Genomic DNA, 24398 nt, shown 5'->3' with positions numbered 1-24398 from the left:
TTTTGGAAGCTCTACATCTTATTTCTAGTTATCTCATGCTTAGTTATATATTTTTAATGCATTTATACATATTTTCCTATTGTTCAGAATAAATCAATATTTATAACCCACACCCCTCAAACAAATGTTTTGCATACTTTTCTCTCTTTCCTTTCTCTTTCTTTCCTTCCTTCCTTCCTTCCTTCCTTCCTTCCTTCCTTCCTTCCTTCCTTCCTTCCTTCCTTCCCTCCCTCCCTCCCTCCCTCCCTCCTTCCCTCCCTCCCTCCTTCCTTCCCTCTTTCTTTCTCCTTTTTTTTTTTTTTGGTGAGGAAGATTGGCCCTGCGCTAATATCTGTTGCCAATCTTCCTCTTTTTGTTGGAGGAAGATTGTCTCTGAGCTAATATCTATGCCAGTCTTCCTCTATTTTGTGTGTGGGATGCCACCACAGCATCGCTTGATGAATGGTGTGTAGGTCTCCGCCCGGGATCCAAACCTGTGAACCTCTGGCTGCTGAAGCAGGAGTGTGCAAACTGAACCACTACGCCACCCAGCTGGCCCTCTTTTATTTCTTTCTTTTTCCCTAGAATTAATTTAGTCCCGGATTTTAATTTTTTTATTTATAATTTATGTCTCTCAAATGTTTGGTGATTCTTGTTTTTGCATTTAATTTTATAAATTGAAGGCAGGAATGATTAGCATAGGCAGCTAATGCGGGTTTTTCTCAACATATATGAAGTATTATGTCTGCAGTGGGTCTCTGCTCTCACTGGGAAGGTTCTCTTCAGTGAACAGAGAAGGGCAGAATTTAGGCTTCTCTAGGGATGTGGGCCAAGAGCATGGTACCTCCATTCATGGTCGCCAAATTTAGGAAGCAATGTGTTTTAATACTTTGCTCTTCAAGAAGGAGCTGCCTTTCTATTTTATACCCAGATTCAGAGTTGTAGTCCACTTTTATCTCCTGTCGCATTACTCACTTTTCATCCTCAAAACAGAGCCCTTGATTTATTTGGAAACTGTTCTCATATTTTAAACCTGGGCACCAAACCACGGTCAACTTCTGAATAAGAGAGGTGAGTGGAGGTGGAGATCATGTGGCATAGCTATTCAGCTGTCTTTTCATTAATTATTTCAGAGACCATCACTTGACTCAGCCCTTGCTGAGTTTCCATTGAAGATGGTTGTACTGCCTTAGACAGTACCTCTTACTCATGGTACAGTTTGGGATCACCAGTCTATGCTTTGATTTTTCTATCAATAAATCATTTCTTCTTCTGTCTTCCAAATAGCCCCAAAATTTCTGATCCAGAAATGGCACTTTTCCTCATTTACCACCTTTAACCAGAATTGCTGATATTTCACAGACAAAAATACCTGAGGCTTAGAAAAGGCAACCTTGAGAAGTAGGAGATATCATACAGGGACAACATGGGGCTCACAGTAGTGATAAAGTGGGGAAGCAGAAAACCATTCTTGGGAGCCAGCTCTGCTTCTCCCATCACTGGGCAGATGAACACCTTCACACTTTTTAAGCACCAAATGGTACTGTCTTCTCAGCCTGACTCTTTAGTAGGATGCTGTTTACCTGGTCTGATCCAGCTGTGTGAGATGTGCTGTGAGCCATCAAGAACTCATTGTCTTTGGGCAACTGGAGAAACATGGTAGCTGAAGCACATAGAAATTTATGAGGAACCCATCCTCCCATCACCCTTTTGTTAATTTATTTAACCAAAATGTGTTGAGTGCCTACCAGGTACCATATACTCTGTTAATACTGGCTTCACTATGGTAAGGAAAATAGGCAAGCTTTCTGTCCTCATGGAGCCTATAGTCACTACTGTGGCTTCACACTGGCCATCAGCACTTGGTTTCTACTTTTGCTTCTTTTCTCTCAATTCTTCTCAGTTAGAGACTCTACTAATCAATGTAGTGAAGCAACTGTTTTGACAGAACTTTGAAACTATCTCTAGTATCGTATTATTAAAGTAAAGTAAGATTTTACCAACATTTAAATTTGATTAAGAGGGTCATACGTTTTTTAAATGACTTTTTTTTAGGTCCCTTTAGAAAGACATTGGATGAAGATTACTAGTCCAAAATTAGTATATAGATTCAGGGAAGGCTTCTGAACCGTCTTTCTCATCTTGAGTGGTGTATTGCCATCCTAATCAAATGGGGGTGTATAAAATATGCAGCAAAGGGGAGAAATGAAGGGAGATTTATGGTGGGATCAAACCTTGAGACAACGAATGTCTTTGGGGATATTCAGGGCTCATATCTGGGACTCGTTCTCCTTCTCCAAAAAATAGGAAAATGGCACTAAACGATGTCTAAGGTCTTCTAGCACTAATGTTTACTGGGCCTATGTTAATAAAAAATAATACAACAAACTCGGTTTTCATCTTTTTTATTTCCACTCACATAGGACTTTCCTTGAGGTTAGTGGAAGTTCTATGGAGGAAGAAAAAAGGAGAGAAATGGCAACTGGACCTACAAAGTAATAGTCTTACAAATCCACAAGATTGCTGTGGGTGATATATCTTAAATTCCCTAATAAGCAATCAAAATGAGCTACTTTCTGAAGAAGGGCTCGTGTTTTAATAACCAGATAGATGCCTTCCTTTGTTGTTCTGTGAAATCTCAATGACAATAGAGATCAGTGTGGGGAAAAAAATCAAAGCAGGATGGTTAAGTTTCTTTGTATAAGATAGGGTGAGATGCAAAGATTCTTTCTGAGTTTTGGATTTTTTTCACCCTTCTGTTCTCCCCTCTTTCTCATCACCCCTACCTGCTACTCCTGCCCCCTCTCAGAACAAAGCTGTAGAAAGCAAGCTTTGGGACCTGAAAAGGCTAGGACTTACTTTTTACTGCAGTTCACACCTTTCCCAAGGAAATTCCTTAGAAACCCCAGTACTTGGTGAATGATGTTTATTGAATTGGTCTCCTCAAATTGTCACTGGGATGGAGTGAGAAATTGTTATACATCCTGCCAGCAGCCTGCTGCTGCTTCCCTGTTTTAAAGGGCCCCTTTGGACTACGCATAGAAGATGTGTCCATTAAAAGTTGTTCCAAGGCTCCTAAGTTGCCTCTCTTCTCTTTATATTTCTTTTTGCTCTTGTGTCACCTCTAGCACCTTCCCTCCAAAACTCACTTATATACATGTTGGACACACACACACACACACACACACACACACACACACGTACACAAGGGACAGGAGAGAAAAGTGGGTGTCCTTGTGGAATATACTTAAGGGCATAAGCTCAGGAGTCAGATTGCCTGGTTTCTCCATTTAGCAGCTGAGTGATCTTGGGCAACTCACTTAACCTTTCTGTGCCTCAGTTTCCTCTATATCACAGGATTGTTATGAGGATTAAATGGCCTCATCCTTGTCCAATATTTAGCACAGGGCCTGGCACATTGTGAGTGCTCTATAAATGTTAGATATTATGCTCATGATCAACTTTCATTCTTTTGGAGTCCTGGGGGAATGGATACATTTGGCAGTGAGACTTTCAAGTAAGGTGCTCTCAAAAGACCAGCCCAGATTGAGCTAGGTTTCCATGTGTGGGAGTAGGGTAGGTAAAGTGCTATGTGGCTTACCCTTTGTTCTCACATAAGTTCAAATCCCAAAAGCAGCTTGGGGACTGGGTGGTAATGGCCTCCAAGTGCCCTTTCAAAGAACGTAAAGTTAAATGTCACTTGCCAGGTGCTGAAACTTAACTCTAAGGACAATAAGTTAAAGGAACTTGTTGTATTAAGCAGAGCTGGGTAAACGATCTGCTGTGGTCAAAACCACTCTGGCAAAGCCCCACAGTGTGTTCTCTTAGGTACGTGTTCCCATTGCTTCTGCACACAGTTCCCTCAGCATCACTTCAGGAAGAGGGAGGGAGAGTAAGTGGGCGGGTACTTCTGATTTGATGCTGACAAATACCAGCAATTGGAAACTTAGTTTCTGTCCATATGAGCTCCCTTTGTTTCCTTTTTTCTCAGTTGTGATGGGCTCTGGTTTCATTTAAATTTAGTTTTGAGTTTCAACCTTAAGTAAACTCTGGTTGCAAGGTCAATGTGATTGCCTTGTACCAGAGCTGTGGTCACATGCACAGGGATGAGAGAGACACCAGCCTGGTTGGGAAGGATCTACCCTCCATTTCCCAAACTTGGCTTCCATCAGGTGAAACTGAATCGTATTACTTTTAAACTCCCTCTTCTAGTTTAACAATCATCCACAAAGAGAGCAAATGAGAGATACTTAACTGCCATACATCTTGGTGTTGTGGGTGATGGGGCACAAATTTTCTACGCTGCTGAGAAAGGAAGAAAACCCATGCATCTTACAGTTTGAGGAACGGGACCAAAAATATCTTTCCTCCTTTCCATTTAACGTAATAAATGGTTCTAGTTAACACGCATAGAACTTACCACACAAACTTTCTGTAGCATAAACTTACAGGTCCCCAAAATGGACAAATTTTATAAGAAATCAAAAGAACAGAACGTAGAGAAAATGCTCCACCCCCAGTAGTACACAAAGCTTTGTGTAAACGCCAAAGAAGCTATCAAAAACTGGCAGTAGGAAACTGTTATGAGTTTATCAGGGCCCTCTACCCTGTTTATGGTAATAAATCTAAACCTTTCATGAATAGAAGTTCTTTTTCATTTTTGTGAGTCCTGATGCTTGGGAGGGGACAACAATGGTGGCACTAAGCTCACCAGGATAGTGTCTGGCAAAGTTATTGAATAGAGGTGTGAGAATAGTGTTTTGTGCCTGTATCGTGGGCTTTTTCCAGCCAGCATTTATTCATTATTCATCCACTCATCCATTCATACTTCTAGCTAAGAGTATCAGCTAAAAGTAACAGCCATAGCCGTTGGCTAGAAAAAAAGCGGGAGCTGGGATAATGGCTGAGATCAACTATTCTTCCTTCTTCTCCCAGAGAAAGTCACAGATCTAAACATCCAGAGATGTCTAAATGCTGTCCTCCGGGAAAAACAGAATTTAGGAAAAAGCTATGCATTCAGGGTCAGGCATAAAGCTTTGCTTATAAGACTTACAAATTCCTGCAAGCTATGGAGATTGGTCAGGACTTAGGCTGCTGCTCTGGAAGCTGCGTGGGAAATTAACTGCTTATGTCTTTGCAAACTACTGGAAAATCCAAGTGTCCCTTTCAAGGGGCCCACTCCAAGATCTCCCTGAGGAGGCAACCTTTCCCCCATGAGCCCTGCACTATGAAAGTATGTAAGTCCCATTTGCAAGAAATCTTATACCCAGAAACATACTCTCTTGTTGATCTTTGTCTGTGAAGTACGGGTTCACCCACAACATGTGACTCAAAGAAACATAAAAGAAGTGGCAACCCCCATGGCCAAGGGTAAGGTCGTTATCTTATGAGAGAAGGTAGTTTGGAGATTAGTCACACCTCATGCAGGGTAACCTTTGCCATTCCTTGCCCACCTTCCTTACAGCTAATTTCAAAATAAATCCCTTTCTTTTTCAAGACATTTAAAAAAAAGAAATACAGCCTCTAGCCAATTTACATATATGATTATATCAGCCTTCACAAGAGTTCTGAAATGTGTCTCAGACTCATAGCTGGAAATTTCTTTTATTAAGTGATCTGCTGGTATACCTTGTGATCCTTGCTTACTCCTGGTTACGTCTCTAAATGCAAGCAAGAGAATTTGAGACCTTCAGTTTTTAACTGATTATATTTTAGCTTCCAAAAGTAAGATGATCATGGATTTGCATATCTCCTTTAAAGGCATTAATGTTTGAGCTGGAGAAATAATAAGCCTAAAAAATTCAACTCTCTTTCCTAAAATGTGAGCAAATTCCATGGAGTCCAACTGGATAATAAACAACAAACATGAAAACCAACCTATCTATTGGACTATATGTCCAACCATACTCACATGGAGACTGTCTTACAGTTGTTAGTTGCGTCTATAATCGTCATCACAATCCAGATATCAGTAGTTCAACGAGAGGGGCAGAAATAAATTAAAACTAACATGTCAATGCGTGTCTTTTAAAATACACATTTGCTGTCTTTTGTAAAACCATACTATTAAACTATTCATAATCATTACAAAAATTCAGATTGGCCAGAAATGTAAAATTTCAAAAGCACAGTTTTCTCTCCCTCTACCTCTTAGTAGTGTCTCTTCAGATACTTTTTCTCTTTTTACATAGAGGATTCCTTTTGGACCGTGTTTTTCTCAATCACTCAATAAACAACCAATCACAAATAGTCACCAAGAACCATATCTATACAAACTATAGCTCTTCCTTCTAAACCGTATTAGATCTTCCTAGCCCACCAGATGGGATATGCCCCATCTGTGAAGGTATCTAAGTAGTACTGCAGATGACCTTTCTTTCTGTTTCCATAGCACTTAGTACATATCTTAGAACATTGATTTATACTAAGTTGTATTCATATGTGATTTTCTAGTGCATAGGCCATCATATGTAGATTTTTATATGGTTTTACCTTACCTCCTGGTCCCCTGGCTGGCACATGAGTGTTTCAACTGGCTTGTATATGAGTGCATTTCAAACTTCATCAAAGGATGTCACCATTTCAATTCCAAACTTTTTAAAGTTAGGTTTTCATTGGTATTACTATCTGGTGTATTAGATTGCTAGGGCTCGCATAACACAATATCACAGACTGGGGGGACTAAACAACAGAAATTTATTTCTCACAGTTCTGCAGGCTGGAAGTCCAAGACCAAGGTATCAGGAGATTTGGTTCCTCCAGAGACCTGTCTCCTTGGCTTGTAAATGGCCACCTTCTCTTTGTGTCCTCACATCGCCTTTCCTCTGTGTCCCATCGCACTCCTGGTGTCTCTTCCTCTTCTTATAAGGACTCCAGTCCTATTGGATTGGGGCCCCATTACAACCTCATTTAACCTTAATTACCTCCTTAAAGGCCCCATCTCCAAATATAGTCACATTGGGGCTTAGGCTTCAACATATGAATTTTGTGGGGACACATATAGTACATAACACCTGCTATGGTAGGCAGGTGTCTCTTCCTCTTCTTATAAGGACTCCAGTCCTATTGGATTGGGGCCCCATTACAACCTCATTTAACCTTAATTACCCCTTAAAGGCCCCATCTCCAAATATAGTCACATTGGTGCTTAGGCTTCAACATATGAATTTTGTGGGGACACATATAGGCCATAACACCTGCTATGGTAGGCAGGATTCTAAGATATCTCCTAGATTTCCCTCCCCCCATGCACATGCCCCAGAACTATGAAGATGATGGATTTTACTCCCTTGATTAGATTATGTTACATGGCAGATTTGACCTTCAGATAGTGAGATTATCCTAACCTAATCACATGAGACAATTAAAAACTGAGTTTTTCCTGTCCAGTAGCAGAAGGAAAAAAATCAAAGAGATTTTACCTGATATGAATTTGATGCCAGGGAGGTAATGTGTTGCTGAGATGAAATCACATGGCAAGGGCTTAAGAGTGGCCTGCAGGAACCAAGGGTGGTCCCCAACTGACAGCTGGCAAGACAACAGGGACCTCAGTCCTACAACTACAAGGAGTTAACTCTACCAACAACCTGAGTGATCTTGAAGTGGGATTCCTCCCCAGAGCCTCCAGATGAGAATACAGTCCGGTCAGCGCCTTGATTTCAGCTTTGTAATGCCCTGAGCAGAGAATCCAGCCTGTTCTGCAGAACTTTTGACCTAAGAACTGTGAGATAATAAGTAGATGTTGTTTTAAGGTGCTAAGCTTATGGTAATTTGTTACACAGCAATAAAATACTGATACACTTAGGTATTAATAGGTCTTCTGGGTCACCCACAGACCCATGGGAAGAGAACCGACTGAACCTAATTCCTCTGCTGCCACATCCATGTCTTTTGTACCAAGTTTCCTAGTGTTTCTCACACCTTAATATACACGAACATTTCCTCGGGACCTTGTTAAAGAGCAGCTTCTAATTCAGTAGTTCTACAGTGACCCCTGAGATGCAGTATTTCTAACAAACTCCCAGGGGAGGCTGATGCCATGGTCTGAGGGTCGTACTTAAAGTAAAAATTATAGACTTTGGAAATTGGTTTTATCCTCAGAGCTGTGGGAAGGCTGGGTCTATCTTCTCTTTGCTTTTTAGTAGTTGATGGATCACACTCCTCAAAGGACTTGGTCCAGAATTTCTTTTTTTTTTTAATTTTTATTTATTTATTTTTTCCCCCAAAGCCCCAGTAGATAGTTGTCTGTCATAGCTGCACATCCTCCTAGTTGCTGTATGCGGGACGCGGCCTCAGCATGGCCAGAGAAGCGGTGCGTCGGTGCACGCCGGGGATCTGAACCCGGGCCGCCAGCAGCAGAGTGCGCGCACTTAACCCCTAAGCCACGGGGCCGGCCCTGGTCCAGATTTTCTGATGTTAATGTTAATGGTGTCAGAAATTTGAGGTTTGTAATAATAATAGTAAATATTCATTGAAGATTGCTATGTGTCATGTACTGTGTTTATATGAATTACCTTATTTAGATCCTACAACCTCTAATCAATCAATGCTGTTGTTATCCCCACGTTTGGAAACCAAACCTCAAGGAGGGTAAATAACTTACCCAAGATCACATTGCTTATAGATTGGAGTTATGGTTCTAATCTAGAGCTTTCTGATACTCTTAATCATTATTCTATAGAACCTTTCATTCTTAACATTACTGAAAATATAAACAAAAGAAAACCCCCATGTTCTCTCCTTGCTCTACTAGGGAGAAAACGTATTTGTCTTTTGTTCCTCTCTCAAAGACTTGTTTGAGAGGGACCCCTGCCTAAAATTTTGATCTGGAATATGTTCAAGAAAATACTGCAGTTTACAAGTTTCTGAGAGATTTTTTTATAAAGCTACAATTAGAGGCCCTTTGGTTTAGCAAAGGCCTTGCTGAGGTTTTTGAAATGCGGAAATAGACCAAAAACTTAGTTTGGGTGGAGAGAGCAAAACATAATAAGTGAAGAAGATGCAGGGGTGGAGGGTCGGGACTGGCAGCTGCAGGTTGAGGACAAGATGGGGATAAGTAACATGGTAGGTGTCAGGGCCTTAGGAGAAGAGATGAACCATGAGTAAGTCCTAGCAAGGAAATATCTTTGAAGAACAATTCAATTAAAGGACAATTGAATGCCAATGTATCAATCTACTCCCTTTACTGAACTCGATGTTCTGTCCCTCCTTGACCTCAAAATTTTCAGTCAAAGGCTTTTGTGTGAGAGAGGAATGAAGGGACAGTCCAGTGAAGAGGAGGGTAACGTTTTCCCCTCAACACTGTACTGATACCAGCATGGTGACAGCAGCAGCACGCAGAGAAATGACAAAATCGCAGAGCTGCAGTCAGCGAAACCAGCAGAGGCACAGGGCCAAGCCAAGGACTGCAGACCAGACTCTGTGATGACTGAGTAGCAGCCTGCAGTGAGCAGGGCCTTGGCAGGAACTCAGGTCCCTACTACAGGGTTTCTCAGCCTTGGCACTATCTGGGGACTGATCATTCTTCGTTGCAGGGGGCTGTCCTGTGCATTGCAAGATGTGTAGCGGCATCTCTGGCCTTTACTCACTAAATGCCAGTAGCACCCTTCTCTCCCCAGTTGTGACACCAAAAATGTTTCTAGACATTTCCAAATATCCTCTATGGGCAAAATCTCCCTGGTTAAGAACGAGTACCCTACATCAAACCCTCCAGAGATACCGGGGAGGGTTGAGACACCTGCAAAGCACGGGATGTTGACTTAAGCCACAGGACTAAAGGAATCCAGGCTGGAGATCTAGGTTACAGTAGTGTAAGCAGAAATGTGGAGTCAGAAAGGGTTTAAGATGCAGTGGGAGTTAGAGGTGGTTTTATCTGTGTGTCTAGGTGTTTATGTTTAAAAAGAACGTTGGTCTCCAAAGCACTTTTCCCTCAAGAAATAAAAGTTCTGAGCGTCTTGCACTATTAGCAGGCTATGCTGTTTGCCCAGCTCAAACACAGTTTTGCTTTTTAAAAAAATCCTACATATTTAATCGAAATTCCAAAAATGAAGACCCAAAATGAGATTTGTCAATTTTGGTTACCAACAGGCAAAGATTGTGATTTGGTTCAAACCTCTTGTGAGCCGCCTGCCTGCCACAGGCGCTGTGCTTACAGCGCCCTTGATTAGATGTGGCATCTTCTCACTCTGAGTATTTTGCCCATATTTGAAGAGACCCACACGGGGGACCTTATTAAAGTCTGCAGAAGCCTGTGAATATGTGAGGATGCACTTATGTGCATGGGAGGGAGAGAATGGATTTTTTATCTTCTGGGAATCTGGTGGTTTTATTTTATAGGAGCTTACAAAGAGATGAGCTTACAAAGGGGAAATAAGATGCCGATCTCATTTCAAATGGACTGCAGTGCCTCCTCTGCTCGAAAGTCCAAGAGGCCAGGGTAAAGCAGGGTTTAAATTGCTTCCATGACCCACGAAAGTGGGAATTGCTTCTTCTGTTAAACTCTAAAACCTTTGCTAATTATACTGAAGTGACGCTGTCGGTAGCACAGAGCCACAGATTACATTGACTCTAAGTCTGCTAGGTCTGGCCCACTCGGGTCTGTGTTCATGCTCACAAAAGATGTGAATTCCACCCTACTCCAGTCCTATTTGTCCCTGATTTGCTTTTCTAGTAAATGATCTGGGCGACAGGAGGACAGAATGCAGACAAACCTCCAAAAGAAGGCTGACCCTGTTGAAGACTTTGAAGTAGCCAGTTTGTCCTCAGTTTCCCTTTTCTGTCCCCTTTCTATCTTGATAGGGCCCTCTCCTCCCACATGTTCATAGGCCCTCAAATTCTAATACTTTTCTAGATAAATCATTTTAAGTGAAGCGCTCCCCTTCACAGGCTCCTATGCAGACCACCTGACTCTGGTTCTGCCGTCACCCACCCACCCACAGCCACATATGATTGGATCAGGGGTGGGAGCTTGAATCAACTATGACAGGAGAGAAAAGATGAGCTGGATCTATCAGATGTGACTTTAGGAATCTACATTAAAAAATGGTGAAAAGAAACAAGCATTAGATGCAGGAGCTGACGCCAAGATTTTGAGGCCAAGTGGGGCTGAAGAAGAGGAAGTGGAAGAGATGTCGTGGAAAGCAGAGGTCATTGATTCCTTTAGCAAATATTTATTGAGCACTTACTGTATGCCACACACAGTTCTAGGTCCTGGGGACAGGACAGTGAGCAAAGTGGGCAGAGCCCCAGCTTCATGGAGCTTGCATTCCAGGGGAGGCATTTTGGCAATGAAGAGGTAAACAAATACAAAAGATATTAGATAATGGTGAGTGCTATGAAGAAAACAAAAGAGGAGGAGTGATAGACGGACCACAGTGGCCTGGGGCGGGAGCGGGGGAGGGGGGGGGGGAGGGTGCTGCTTTGGGTTGGTGTGGTCAGGGAAGGTCTCTTTAAGGAGGTGAGATTTGAGCTGAGTCCTCAGTGACACAAAGGGATAAGCCTTGGGAGACTCAGAAAGAACATTCCAGGCAGAAGTCTCAGCAAACACAAAGGCCCAGAGGCAGGGTGGGCATGGCATGTTCAAAGAAAGAAAGAAAGAAGGGTGTGTGGCTGGAACACAGAGAGCAAGAGAGAGTGGCACAGGATGAAATTAAGAAAGGTAGGAAGGGTAGGTCACAGTGAGGAAAACAGGGCTTTATCCTGACTGCAATGAGAAGCCACTGCATGCATATAAACAGCACCTAGAAAGTGAGTAGAAAAAAATCAACAATGCAAAGTCCGTGAGTGGACTGGTTATAGAAAAAAGAAAAACGGAAATACAAACAGCTCCTACACATATGAAAAGATGCCCAATTTCAACTTCTGTTGGCAAAGCAGTAGAGAAGCAAGTGCTCTCATACACTGCTGGTGGGAATGCAAAATGGTACACCCCCTTCTGAGGAGGGGACTTGCTGATGGATTAGACATAGGAAGAGCACAAAGGTAAGAATCAAAAATGATGTCTAAATTTTTACTTGAATAGCAGGGTGATTATGATGTCGTTTACTGAGATGGGGAAGACCACAGGGAGAACGCGTAAGTGCACAGATGAGTGCAGGAGACCATTTCCAATATAATCAATCCAAGTTCAGTTTTGGATGTGTTATGTCTGAGATTCCCTATTATGAAGTCAAGTGATGATGCCAAAAGGCAGTTGGATATGCAAGTTGGGAGTTCAAGGCTAGAGACATATGTTTTGAACTTGGCAGCCTATCTACGGCATTGAAAGTCACAGCCTGAATGGGCTCCTACATGCTTGCTACCTCCATCACTGTCTGCACCTGAGGTAGGTCATAGTGGTAATCAAACTTCAATGTTCATAAGAATCACCTGGAGAGCTTTTAAAACTCTATTCCTAGGCCTCAGCCCCAGAGATTCTGATTATGCCTGCAAGCATTGGGTTGGGCCCAGAAATCTTCATTTTTAATACATATGCCAGATAATTTTGATGCTAGTGATCTAAAGACCACACAGTGAGAGACACAGCCCTAGAACTCTGCAGAGCCCAATTCACAAACCACAAGAATACCCTGTCAAATTATATAAACCACTAACATTTATACCTACATAGATCTGGAATGCTGGCTGAGTATTTTATGTTTGTTAACTCATTCAATTCTTTTTTTCTAAATTTTTATGTCTTAAAAGATTACCAATTCACATGGTTAAAAGTCAAAACAATATAAAAAGGGAGATGTCAAAAAGTATTGCTTTCCACTATTGTTCCCGTCCATTTTATTTCCAGCTCTGTGTCCCATAATGACTCATTTCTATTAGTTTCTTTTGTATACTAAAAATATTTCTTTTTGAAAATTAAAAAGAATATAATTATATTTTCTTCCCCAGCTCCTCACCTTTTCATACAAAGAGCAGCCCACTACATATGGTATCTGCTCCTGGATTTTCTCACTAATAAATACTAGAGATTTTTCCATATCAGTACACAGAGAACACCCTCATTCTTTGTCTTATAGCCGTCTTATAATATTCCATAGTGTGCATACACCATGGTTTATTTCCCTGTTGATAGGCAGTTGGATTGTTTCTTATCTTTGGCTGTTAATTAATGCTGTATATTAACGTTTATTCATTGTGTGATATATATGAGGTATATCTGTAGGATAAATTCCCAGAAGTGGGATTGCTGGGTCAAAGGGTAAATGCATTTGTAATTTTGATAACGATTGCCAAATTGCCCTCTGCAGGGGTTGCACCATTTTGCACTCCCACCAGCAATGTATGAGAGTGCTCATTTCTCTACCACCTTGCCAACAGAGCGTGTTGTTAAACTTTTGGGGTTTTGCCAATCTGATAGGTGAGAAATGTTATTTCAGTGTAATTTCACTTTGTTTTATCTATTATGAGTGAAATTGAACCTCTTTTCGTATGTGTAAGTGGTTTGTATTTTTTTTCTATAAACAGTCAATTCATGAACTTTTTGATCATTTTCTTCTCAATTTCTAGAAGCTCTTTATATATTAAAGAGATGAGTTCTTTGTGACATAAGACACAGATATCGTTCCCAGTTCTTCTTTCATGATTTGATTTGCTTACCTTTTAAATGTATTTGAATGTACCAATTTTTCTTTTATGGCCCCTGGATTTTGTGTACTTGTTAAAAGGCCTTCCCCACTCCAAAGTTATGAAAGAATTAATTCATTACCTTCCTTGTTTCAACAATCCTCTAAGTAGGTATAATTAGCCTTATTTTATGGATGAGCAAACTGAAATCCAGGATTCAGAGCTAGGTCTCCCTTACTCTTAAGCTTTCTCAGAACACAATTCAAGGAGCAAGAAAATGATTTCCTCTTCTCAGAGTTACTTTGCAAACATTTTGCTGGAAGATTTGTGAAGGTTATTCTTTGTTTTTGGTTCTGAATCTCAAATTTTAATGCTAAAACACCTGCGGCAATGCAAGAAAACTTTTGCAAAGTATTATTTAGGTTGTTAAAGAGAGTGTCCTGTTATTTCTGAAGCTTTAGAAAAACATAAAATTGCCTGGGTTCTGTAAACATTGATGTTTGCATTTAAACAAACACAAAAAATCTCCCAAATCTTATAAACATCGATGCTGGAAGCCAACATGTTAAAACTGCCAGGACCATGAGCACCACCTACGGACGTCAGCAAATGTCCCTTTTAATTGAACGCTCAAAAGGATATCTGCGGGCAAGCAGAGAGGCCCTGCGGGGGCCACGTTGGACTGCATTAAGGGACACCTGGAATCCGTGGCAGCCCTTCAGCCCTGTCTCTCCCTTTCTCTCTGCCAGAGCCAGCAGGTGGGGAGAGTGCTGACGTGTCTATTGAGGACTAGGAAAAATACTCCGTTTGAGAGCCAGTCCTGTGAAGGAGGATGACCCAGTTGAAGCCTTACACTTGCAGTCTCCTCTTCCTACAAAACTCCAAAACCCTGAGAGGCCACTCTCCACAGAAACAGGGTAGTAAGATATTCCCTCACATGTTTGGCAGGGGAAAGGCTTATACAAGGTCACCTTTCAGACCCAGAGGTTGTGATAAGTTTTTCTCTAGCATTAACTCTGATCAATTGGTAAAAGCTGCTTAACGTGCTATGCTGAGATGGATTCCAAGGCCACGTCTTGGCCCAGAACTGTATAGTGCTGAGATTCATTAGCCATGTCTGTTGCCGACAGAGTAGGGGCAAGAAGTCACATCCGTGCCAAGCATCTGCCAATCCCGATTTAAAGGGTTACGGTTAGTTTATGGAACCAAGGCGTGATGGAGATGACTGAGATAAGCTTACCCACCCCAAATGCCCAAATATTAGCATGCTTGGTTCTAGAGAACTTGCTCTGGCTCGTTTTCCGGAGGGCTATATTTACTATCTAACAGGAGAGCCTTGCGCTTGGTTTTCCTTACCCTGCAATTTGCTCACTCCTTCATTTTCTGCTCTCAAATCCAGTGCTCCAGGCTCTAACACAGTGCTTTTCAGTAGCAGACATTCAATGAACCCTGAATTGAATTACATCACATATAGCAGATCAAGTTTTAGAAAGCATTTTACACATATTCACATTTTCATTCAATAAATATTTATTTAGCATCTACTTACTAGCACTGTGCTAGTTAGATGTTGGGATTACAAGACTGAATGATTAGATATGGTCCCTAAAGTATAGATTTTCCCCAAAGGCATGCATGAAAAATTTTAAATTTTGATGAAGTACAGTGCATTAATTTTTTCTTTTACGGCTCATGCTTTGGTGTCAAGTGTAAAAACTCTCTGCCTAGCTCTAAATCTTGAAGATTTTCTCCTGTTTCTTTTATATAGTTTGATATTAATGTTAATTATTCACTTTGGGTTGATTTTTGTATAAGATGTGAGGTTTGGGATAAGGTTCTTTTTATTTTATTTTATAAAATTTATTTGTTTATTATTTATTTATCTATTTATTTGTTTATTTATGCCTTTGACTGTCCAATTGCTCTGGCACCGTTTGTTGAAAAGGCTATCTTTCCTGTAATTAGTTGCATTTGTGTCTTGTTCAAAAATCATTTGGGCATTTTTGTGTGGGTTTAGTTCTGGATTCTTTACTCTGTTCCATTCCTCCGTGGGTCGATCCCTCCACCGGTACCACACAGTCCGGATTACTACAGACTTGAAAAAAATAAATCTTGAAGTTGGCTCCTCTCACTTTATCCTTTTTTTCAAAACTGTTTTTAGCTATTCTAGTTCCATTGCTTTTTTGTATAAATTTTAGAATAATCTTGTCTATATCTACAAAAAAATCTTGCTGAGCTATTGATAGAAACTGTATTAAACCTATATTCCAATTTGAGGATAATTGATATCTTTACCATGTTGAGTCTTCCCATCCATGAACATAGTATGTCTCTCTATTCATTCAGATATTTATTGATTTCTTTCATTAGTGTTGTATAGTTTTCAACATACAAGTCCTGCACAGATTTGTTTAGATTTACACCTAAGTATATAATTTTTTGAGCAATTGTAAATGGTATTGTATTTTTAATTTCGATATCCATGTTTTACTGCTGGTATATAGAAATATAATTGATTTTTGTATGTTTATCTTGTATCCTATGACCTGGATGAACTCATTTAATAGTCCAGGATTTTTTTGTAGAGTCTTTGGGACTTTTTTCATAGATAATCACATCATCCACAATTAGGGACAGTTTTATTTCTTTCTTTCAGATCTGTAGGCCTTTTACTTCCCTTTAATGCCTTATTGTACTGATTAGATCTTCCTGCACCTTGTTGAATAAGAGCTGTGCGAGTGGGCATTCTCGCCTTGTTTCTGATCTTAGGAGGAAAACATTTCATCACTAAGTTTAATGTTAGCTGTAGGATTTTTGTAGATGCTCTTTGTTGTGGAGGTTCCTCTCTATTCCCGTTTTTCTGAAGTTTTTTTGTCATGAATGGGCGTTGGCTTTTGTCAAATGCTTTTTTCTGCGTTGATTGCTGTAGTTGTGTGATTTGTCTTCTTCTGCTTGTTAATATGGTGGATTACATTGATTGATATTCAAATATTGAATCAGCTTTTGATCTCTGGAATAAATTCCCCTTGTCCATGATGTATAATTCTTTTTATTTATTGTTGAATTCTATTTGCTAACATTTAAAAACACCTTTTCCTTATTTGTATTGTTTTTTTTATGGTTTTAGTGTAAGGGTAATACTAACTTCATAACGTGAATTGAGAAGTATTACCTCTTCTATTTTCTGGTAGAGACTGTGTAGAATTGATGTTAATTCTTCTTTAAATGTTTGATAGAATTTCCAGTGAAGCCCTTTGGGCAGGAATATTTATTTTGTGGCGTTTTTAAATTAAAAATTCAAAGTCCTTAATGGTTATAGGGCTATTCAAAATATCTATTTAATATTGGGTGAGTCATGGTAGTTTATGTTTTTTGAGGAATTGGTCCATTTCTTCTAAATTGTCAAATATACATGCATAGAGTCTTTTTTGTAGTATTCCATTTTGATATCTGAAGAATCTGTAGTGATATCCCCTGGTTCATTACTGATATTGGTAATTTGTGTTTCCCTTTTTCTTTTGTCAATCTTGCTAGAGGCTTGTCAATTTTATGTTATAATTTCAAAGAACCAGCTCTTTATTTCATTGATTTTTCTCTACTGTGCTTCTATTGTCAATTTCATTGATTTCTCCTCTTATTTTTATTCGTTCTTCCTTCTGCTTGCTTTGGGTTTATTTTGCTCTTCTTTTCAATTTCTTGAGGTGGAGGCTTAGACTACTGATTTGAGACTTTTATTCTTTTCTAATGTATGCATTTGGTGCTATAAATTTGCTTCTCAGCACTGCTTTAGCTGTGTCCCACAGATTTGGATATATTGTATTTTAATTTTCATTCACTTCAATGTATTTTTTATTTTTCTTGAGAATTTAATCCATGGATTACTTAGAATTATGTTGTTTAGCTTCCAATTATTGGAGATTTTCTTGTTATCTTTCTGTTATTGATTTCTACTTTGATTCTATTGGGTTAGAGAATGTACTCTGTATTATTTTAAACTTGTTGGAGTTTATTTTATAGCCCTGAATATAGTCTGTCTTGGTATATATTTAGCGGGCACTTGAAAAGAATGTGTATTTGTTTTTGAATGAAGTGTTCTATAAATGTCAATTAGATTCTGCTGATTGATGGTTTTGTTGAGTTCTTTTATATCCCTGTTCATTTTCTATCTAATTTCTCTATTAATTGTTGGAGTGTTGGAGTGTTGGAGTGGAGTGTTGAAGTCCCTTATTATAACTGAAGATTTGTCTTTTTTTCTTTCAGCTCTATCAATCTAACTCACATGTTGAAGCTCTATTGTTTGGTGCATATACATTTAGGACTGTTATGTCTTCTTGGTGGATTGACCCCTTGTCATTATACAATGTCCCTCTCTGTCTCTGGTAATTTTCTTTGCTCTGAAGTCTACTTTTTTCGTATTAATATAGCAACTCCTCCTTTCTTTTTATTAATGTTTGCATGAAATATCTTTTTTTTTACTCTTTTACTTTCAACCTACCTATATCATTATATTTGGAGTGAATTTCTTATAGACAGCATACAATTAAAACATGTTTTAAAATCCATTCTGCAAATCTTTGTTTTTTAATTAATGTATTTAGAACACTTGTATTTAATGTAATTATTGATATATTAGGGGTTAAGTTTGCCGTTTAAATTTTTGTTTTCTGTGTTCTCTCTGTTTTTCATTTCTCTGTTTCCTTTTTCCTGCTCTCCTGTGGTTTACCTGAACATTTTTTCAAATTCTGTTTTGATTATCTATAGTGTTTTTGAGTGTATCTCTTTGTACAGTTTCTTTAATGGTTGCTATAAATATTACATCATATAAACATATCACAGTCTACTGGTGTCATCATTTTGCCATGAATTTCTTTAGATTTATCCTATGTAGTTTCACTCAGCTTCTTGAATCTGTAGGTTTATGTCTTTTGCCAGATTTGGGAAGTTTTCAACCATTATTTTTTCAAGTACTTTTCAGTCCTGCTCTCTTTCTCCTCACCTTCCAGGACTCTGATGGTATGAATGTTCAATCATTTATTATCGTCCCCCACAGATCCCTGTGGGGGACGATAATAAATGAGCTCTGTTCATTTCCACTCCTCCCATTTATTTTCTTTTTGTTGGTCAGATTGGATAATTTCTATTCCTCTATCGTCCAGTTTACTGATTCTTTCCCTATCCCTTCCACTGTGCAGTCGAGCTGTTCCACTGAGATTTTCACTTCAATTAGTGTATTTTTCAGTTCTAAAATTTCCATTTATCTCTTTATATTTTCTCTTTCTCTGCTAAGACTTTCTATTTCTTTGCTGAGGCTTTCTGTCTTTTTATTTGATTCAAATGTGTTTCTAATGGCTCATTAAAGCATTTTTACCATGGCTTCTTGAACATCTTCGCAAGCTAATTCTAACATCTCATCTTGGCCTTGGCATATATTTATCATCTTTTTTCATTTAGTTTTAGATCTTCCTCATTCTTGGTGTGATGAGTGATTGTCAATTGAAACTCGAACATTTCATACTACGTCCTGAGACTCTGGATATTATTTAAACCTTTCGTTTCTCTGGCTTTTTCTTATACCACTCTGGCAGAGGAGTGGGAGACACTACTTTGTTACACCAAGTGTAGGTAGAAGTCCAGGCTCCCCACTTGGCCTCCATGGACACCTGAGGGATTGTGTTCCTTGTTACTGCTGGACAGGTGCGGGAGTTCTAGTTCCTTACGTGGTCTCCACTAACACCACAGTAGAAGTGGCCACGTTACTGCTGGGCAATGGTGAGAGTCCTGACTCCCTACTAAGCCTCCTCTGACACCACTCCAGTGAGGAGGGGAGAGGTACCTTATTAATGCAGGTTGGGGTGGATGTTCAGATTCATGATGTGATCTCTACTGACACTGCAGCAGGGAGGAGGCCTTGTTACTGGCTGGAATCAAAGATTGGCTCCCTACTTGGCTTTCTCTGACACTACCCTGCAGGGATGATGGGGCATCTCATTTCAGCCTGGTCTAAGCTCCCAACTAGGTCTTTGCCAGCATGGAGTGGAGTCAGGCTGTAGTCTTTTCTGTGATGTTTGACTGGAATAGAGAAGGTGTTGTCTAAAAGTTTTCTATCCTCCTAAGCACACCCTTTCCTGGTCCTTTGGCTTTTGCTGGGGCTTTGTGTGTGTGTGTGTGTGTGTGTGTGTGTGTGTGCGTGTGCCTCTGTGTCTATCAGCATTTCCACTTTCCCAGCTTTTCCTGCCTCAGTTCTGGGATACATGAGGCAAAAAGAAAATCCGAGGAACTCACCATGTTATTCCTTGAGTCCCAAGGTCCCTAGCCAGACTTCTCTCTGCTTTTCAAGGCATCTTATGTTTATTTTATATATAATGTCCAGGGTTTTTACTTGTACCTAGAGAAAGGAATAGAGATATGTACATCTATTCCATTTTCCCAGAAGTAGAATTCTGTCACATGCTTCATGTCTTTTTTCTCCTTGGATCTTTTAGACGAAGGACCTATCACAGGACTCTGCACACAGGAGATGCTCAATAAATGCAGTTTTATTTTATTTCATTTTAGAAACACTGAAAACAAGTATTTTATTTTAGACCAGGGTTTCTCAACCTCATCATTACTGACATTTTGGACCAGAGAATTCTCTGTTGTAGGGAGGAGAGAAACTGTTGTGTGCTTTGTAGGATGTCTAACAGTGTCTGTGGCCTCTACTTATTAGATGCCTGTACCAGTCTCAAGTTGTGATAGTCAAAAATGTCTCCAGATATTGCCAACTGTCCCGTTGAGGGCAAAATCACCCCAGGGTGAGGACCACTGATATAGACTCACACATTCAATTTTTCTCATAGATAGTGGGTTTTTTAAAAAGTACCACCGAAACCCTAGCTTGCCAGATATACTGCCTTCTATACTATTGCTTTTCTTTCTCCTGATAGTATGGCCTTTTAAAAAACAACAAAAACAACATGAAAGAAAGACTTTCTCTTTGAAAGTTGTCATATTGACTGAAGTGTTGCTTCACTTAGCACTTTTCTTGCTTGTAGGACCTCTGAGGGCCTGATAGGGTGAATGAGTGTCTTCAGAGTGGCAGTGCAGTAGGAGGGGAAATTTTTTAGCCTTGTGTGCTCTCCAAATGCTTCACACAGGAAGATGAGAGAGGAAGAGAATTGTATTTCAGAGTTCATATTTCTATGTCAAATCTAGAAATGGCAGATAGATTTTTAGCAAGAGCCTTTATCCTTTTGTTAAATACAGAATGGAAAGAACTTTAGCTATCCATCGGGCAATATTGACTTGCTCGGAATTTGAGTTTATAGTAAAAGACAAAAGGAGGATTCTGACCTTTCCCTGTACACTTCAGAGACACTGGAGTCACTAACCTACAAAAGATGAATAACTGAGAACAATGAATGGACCCAGTTCTGCTGCTAAATAGCTGTATGTGCAATCACTTGGTGCCTGATCCTTCACCTGTGACATGAGGATAATAATAGCTACTACTTTATAACTATAAATGAGTGAATATATGTAAAAAGCTGAGAACACTGTCTGGTGCAGAATGTGGGGTAAAGAAGGGTCTGCTATAGTTATTGTTATTGTTTTTGTAAGTTGAGGGGCTTTGGCTGATATCAAGAGTGCAAGTAAATGCAATGTCAGGTTTTCAGATAACACTTAAAGTTTCCAGGTAAATGTCTCATATCAAATTAACAGAGCCCTGTGGTGACTGTTTTGAGCCTGATGCTCTGGTTAAGAACCCCATTCAGGTGAGTGGTACTAGAACTACCTCTTAGACCCACAGAACATACATCAGGTTACGGTTTCAAGGTGGAAGGAGAGACAGTCTTTGATTGAATTTGCCAGGGTGTGTTTCATGTAAATCTATTCTTTTTCCTTGTTACATTTCGTTGTTTTTTTCTTAGGACATTTACACAATCAGCAATGAGATTAAGTCACTTGTGTGTGTATTTGTTTAATATCTCTTCCCTCTGCAAGATTGTGAGTGCAATAAGGGCAAGGATCACATCTCTTATCCTCACCATTGTATCCGCAGCGTCTAACACAGTGTTCAATATGTGGTTGGTCCTCCAATAATATTTGTTGAAGAGATGAGAGAATGTTAGAGAATTGTTATCCAGATAGGATCAGTTAACAGCAACAGGGTACACAGATAGCAAAAAATAAAGGAAAGAAAGAAAAGAAAAAATTATATAAATTCGGTTTCTGAAAATTAATGTTATTTTTTGAGCTTTACTAGAGCCAAAGTGTGCAAAGTGCCTGTTAAGGGGTCTGGCTTAATGGGGGGCCTAAGGACTTACTAAGAAACAGGTTGCCTTGCCGTCTACACAAAAGCCACAATATAATGACGTACCCCTGAAATTTACACAATGTTATAAACCAATGTGATCTCAATAAAATTTTAAAAAAAAGGAAAAAGGATGCCTGCTGTTCCCTTTAAAGTTGTTTATCTTGATGCTTCCATCTCAGCTCAGAATTCTTCAATAGAGTCTGCTAAACTTACAGATCCTTCCTCTATCCCTCCCTCCTTGCCTGCCTTCCACTATTCATTTCATAGAGACTTAGTGACCCTACTATGTGCTAGGCACTCTTCTAGACTCTGAAGATACAACAGCAAACACATCAAACTCCCTGATCTTGTAGAGCTCACATTCTAGTGGGGAGACACATAACAAACAAATAAATTAATATCCATCAAAATGTCAGCTAAGGATCAGTTCCAGAAAGAACAATAAAGCAGGCTGAGAGGAAAGGAGAGTAACAGAGACAGAGGCGCCATTCTGTACAGTGGAGGTCACGGAAGGCCTCTGGACATGACATTTGAGCTGAGACTTGAATGAAGTGAAGGCAGAGCCGTGTGGATATCCAGGAGATAGTGATCCAAGCAGAGGGAAGGCTGAGTCAAGGCCTGTGGCTGAAATGAACCTGGTATGCTCCAAGGACAGCAAGGAGACCAGTGGGACCTGAAGCAGAGTGAGTAGGGGGAGCAGTAAAGGGGGACATCAGAGAGGTGGGTGGGGCCAGTTTATTCTGGGCTTTGCAGGCCATGCTTAGGATTGACGTTTTATGTTGAGTGAGATGGGAAGCTATTGGAAAATTTTGGTGGAGCAACCAGATCTGATATGTGCTTTAAAAGGATAGTTCTAGCTGCCTTCTCTAAGCATGAAAGAGCATCTCTAGGCTCTGCTCCCACCCTGCACTCCAGCCTTCAGACCAGCAGCACACCCCGGGACCCTTATGCTGGGGCCAGTTAGAGCCCCAGCCCTATGACCAATTAACTCCCCAGACAATGCCTGTAGCTACATGGTGTGAAGTATCACTCTGCTGCATGTAACACCTTATAAGAGGGGATTCATTCAGCTTGAATTACTGGAAATAATAATGGGTCTGGCAGTCAGGAAACCCACACTCTAATCTCTGTCAATAACTAACTTTGTGCCCCTGAGCCATATTTCTGACCCGGGTCTTGGTCTCCTCATCTGTGAAATGTAGGAGGTTGAACTTGAAGACCTCTGAGGTACTTTCCACCAGACAATCGCTGTGGTCTCCTGACCGTTGATGCACAGCTTGTGCATCAGGACAGCTGCCTTTGGATAGTAGGGCTGTGGGGAGGACTTGGGGGCCAACTTATTTATAATAAATAGTTCACATTGATGGGAGCTTACCATGTGTCAGCTACTGTGCTAAACACTTTATGTGTGATATTTCCTTTCCACTTACAGATGGAAAAACAGAGGCTTAAAGAGATTAATTTACTCAACCTTACAGGTCTAGTAAAGGCTAATTCCCCTTACTTTGTGATTCTGCCATTGACTATACATTTATATGTGAATAGGAACCTACCTTGTGAAAAAGAAAATTGACAAGTGTCTTATTGCCATTGTGGTTGACGCTGAAACTATAGCTGGATTTAAGTTAAACAGACATCTGTGATCTCTGTCAAGATTATTCTCAATAAATACTTTTTGATCTGTTTTTCCAAAAATGTTGGCTAAATTGTTGCATATTCTGCTGAGTAAATATCTATGTAACAGAGCACACGAACTCTATTAGTATAGGTTGGAACTGTAAAAAGATGAGCAAATCCCAACATTCAAAATATGTTTAAAGACAAGAGTTCTAGGTGGATTGAAATGAAAAGCAGAACAAGGTTGCAGGTTTGGAGTGCTCATCGAACAGAAATAAGTTAATTATGATGTATTGAGCCTTAAAATAAATCTAAAATATTTTCAGGAGGTTTGGGAAGAAGCATGTTTTTTCCCCTTCCATTCTTCTCTCTTTCTTTCACTCTCTCATCGGTTGTTCTTCTCTTTGGAAATTTCTATTAGAATAATATTCATGAAAAATGCTCTTCAGCTAAAATAACTTATTAACTGCCCGAAGACTGAAGATGAATATCTATTTCCAAGGTTGATAAAATCTGCAAACTTCAGAAACGAAAGATTCTGACCCATATCTCAATAATTGCATTTTCTGTGATATTTCCTTTCTTCAAGATATGAAAAGATGGAAGTATACTGATACATGTTTCCAAGGTGGCTATGTAGTTGTATAGATTAACTGAAGATTCTTTTGAGCAAATCTCAGCTCATTTGGTTATACAATGTGAAACAAGTATAGTTATCATCTATTCAGAACTAGAAATAGTGGGGTGATGAGTAGAAATATCTTTTAGGGACATAAAGACAAAATACTTGAAATCAGGATCATCCCACAAAGTCCAGGAAGTACACTCTACAAAGAGGTAAGCTGTGATTTTTATTGTTGTTTTTAAGTTTGTTTTTATTGTGTTGCTGTTATTGCATCTTTAAAGTGCAGTGGCTTTCTAACTGTTCTGGGAAAAGTCACTATTGCTG

Source organism: Diceros bicornis, chromosome 2, assembly GCF_020826845.1.
Source record: "Diceros bicornis minor isolate mBicDic1 chromosome 2, mDicBic1.mat.cur, whole genome shotgun sequence".
NCBI lineage: Eukaryota > Metazoa > Chordata > Mammalia > Perissodactyla > Rhinocerotidae > Diceros > Diceros bicornis.
This window is presented reverse-complemented; position numbering follows the sequence as displayed.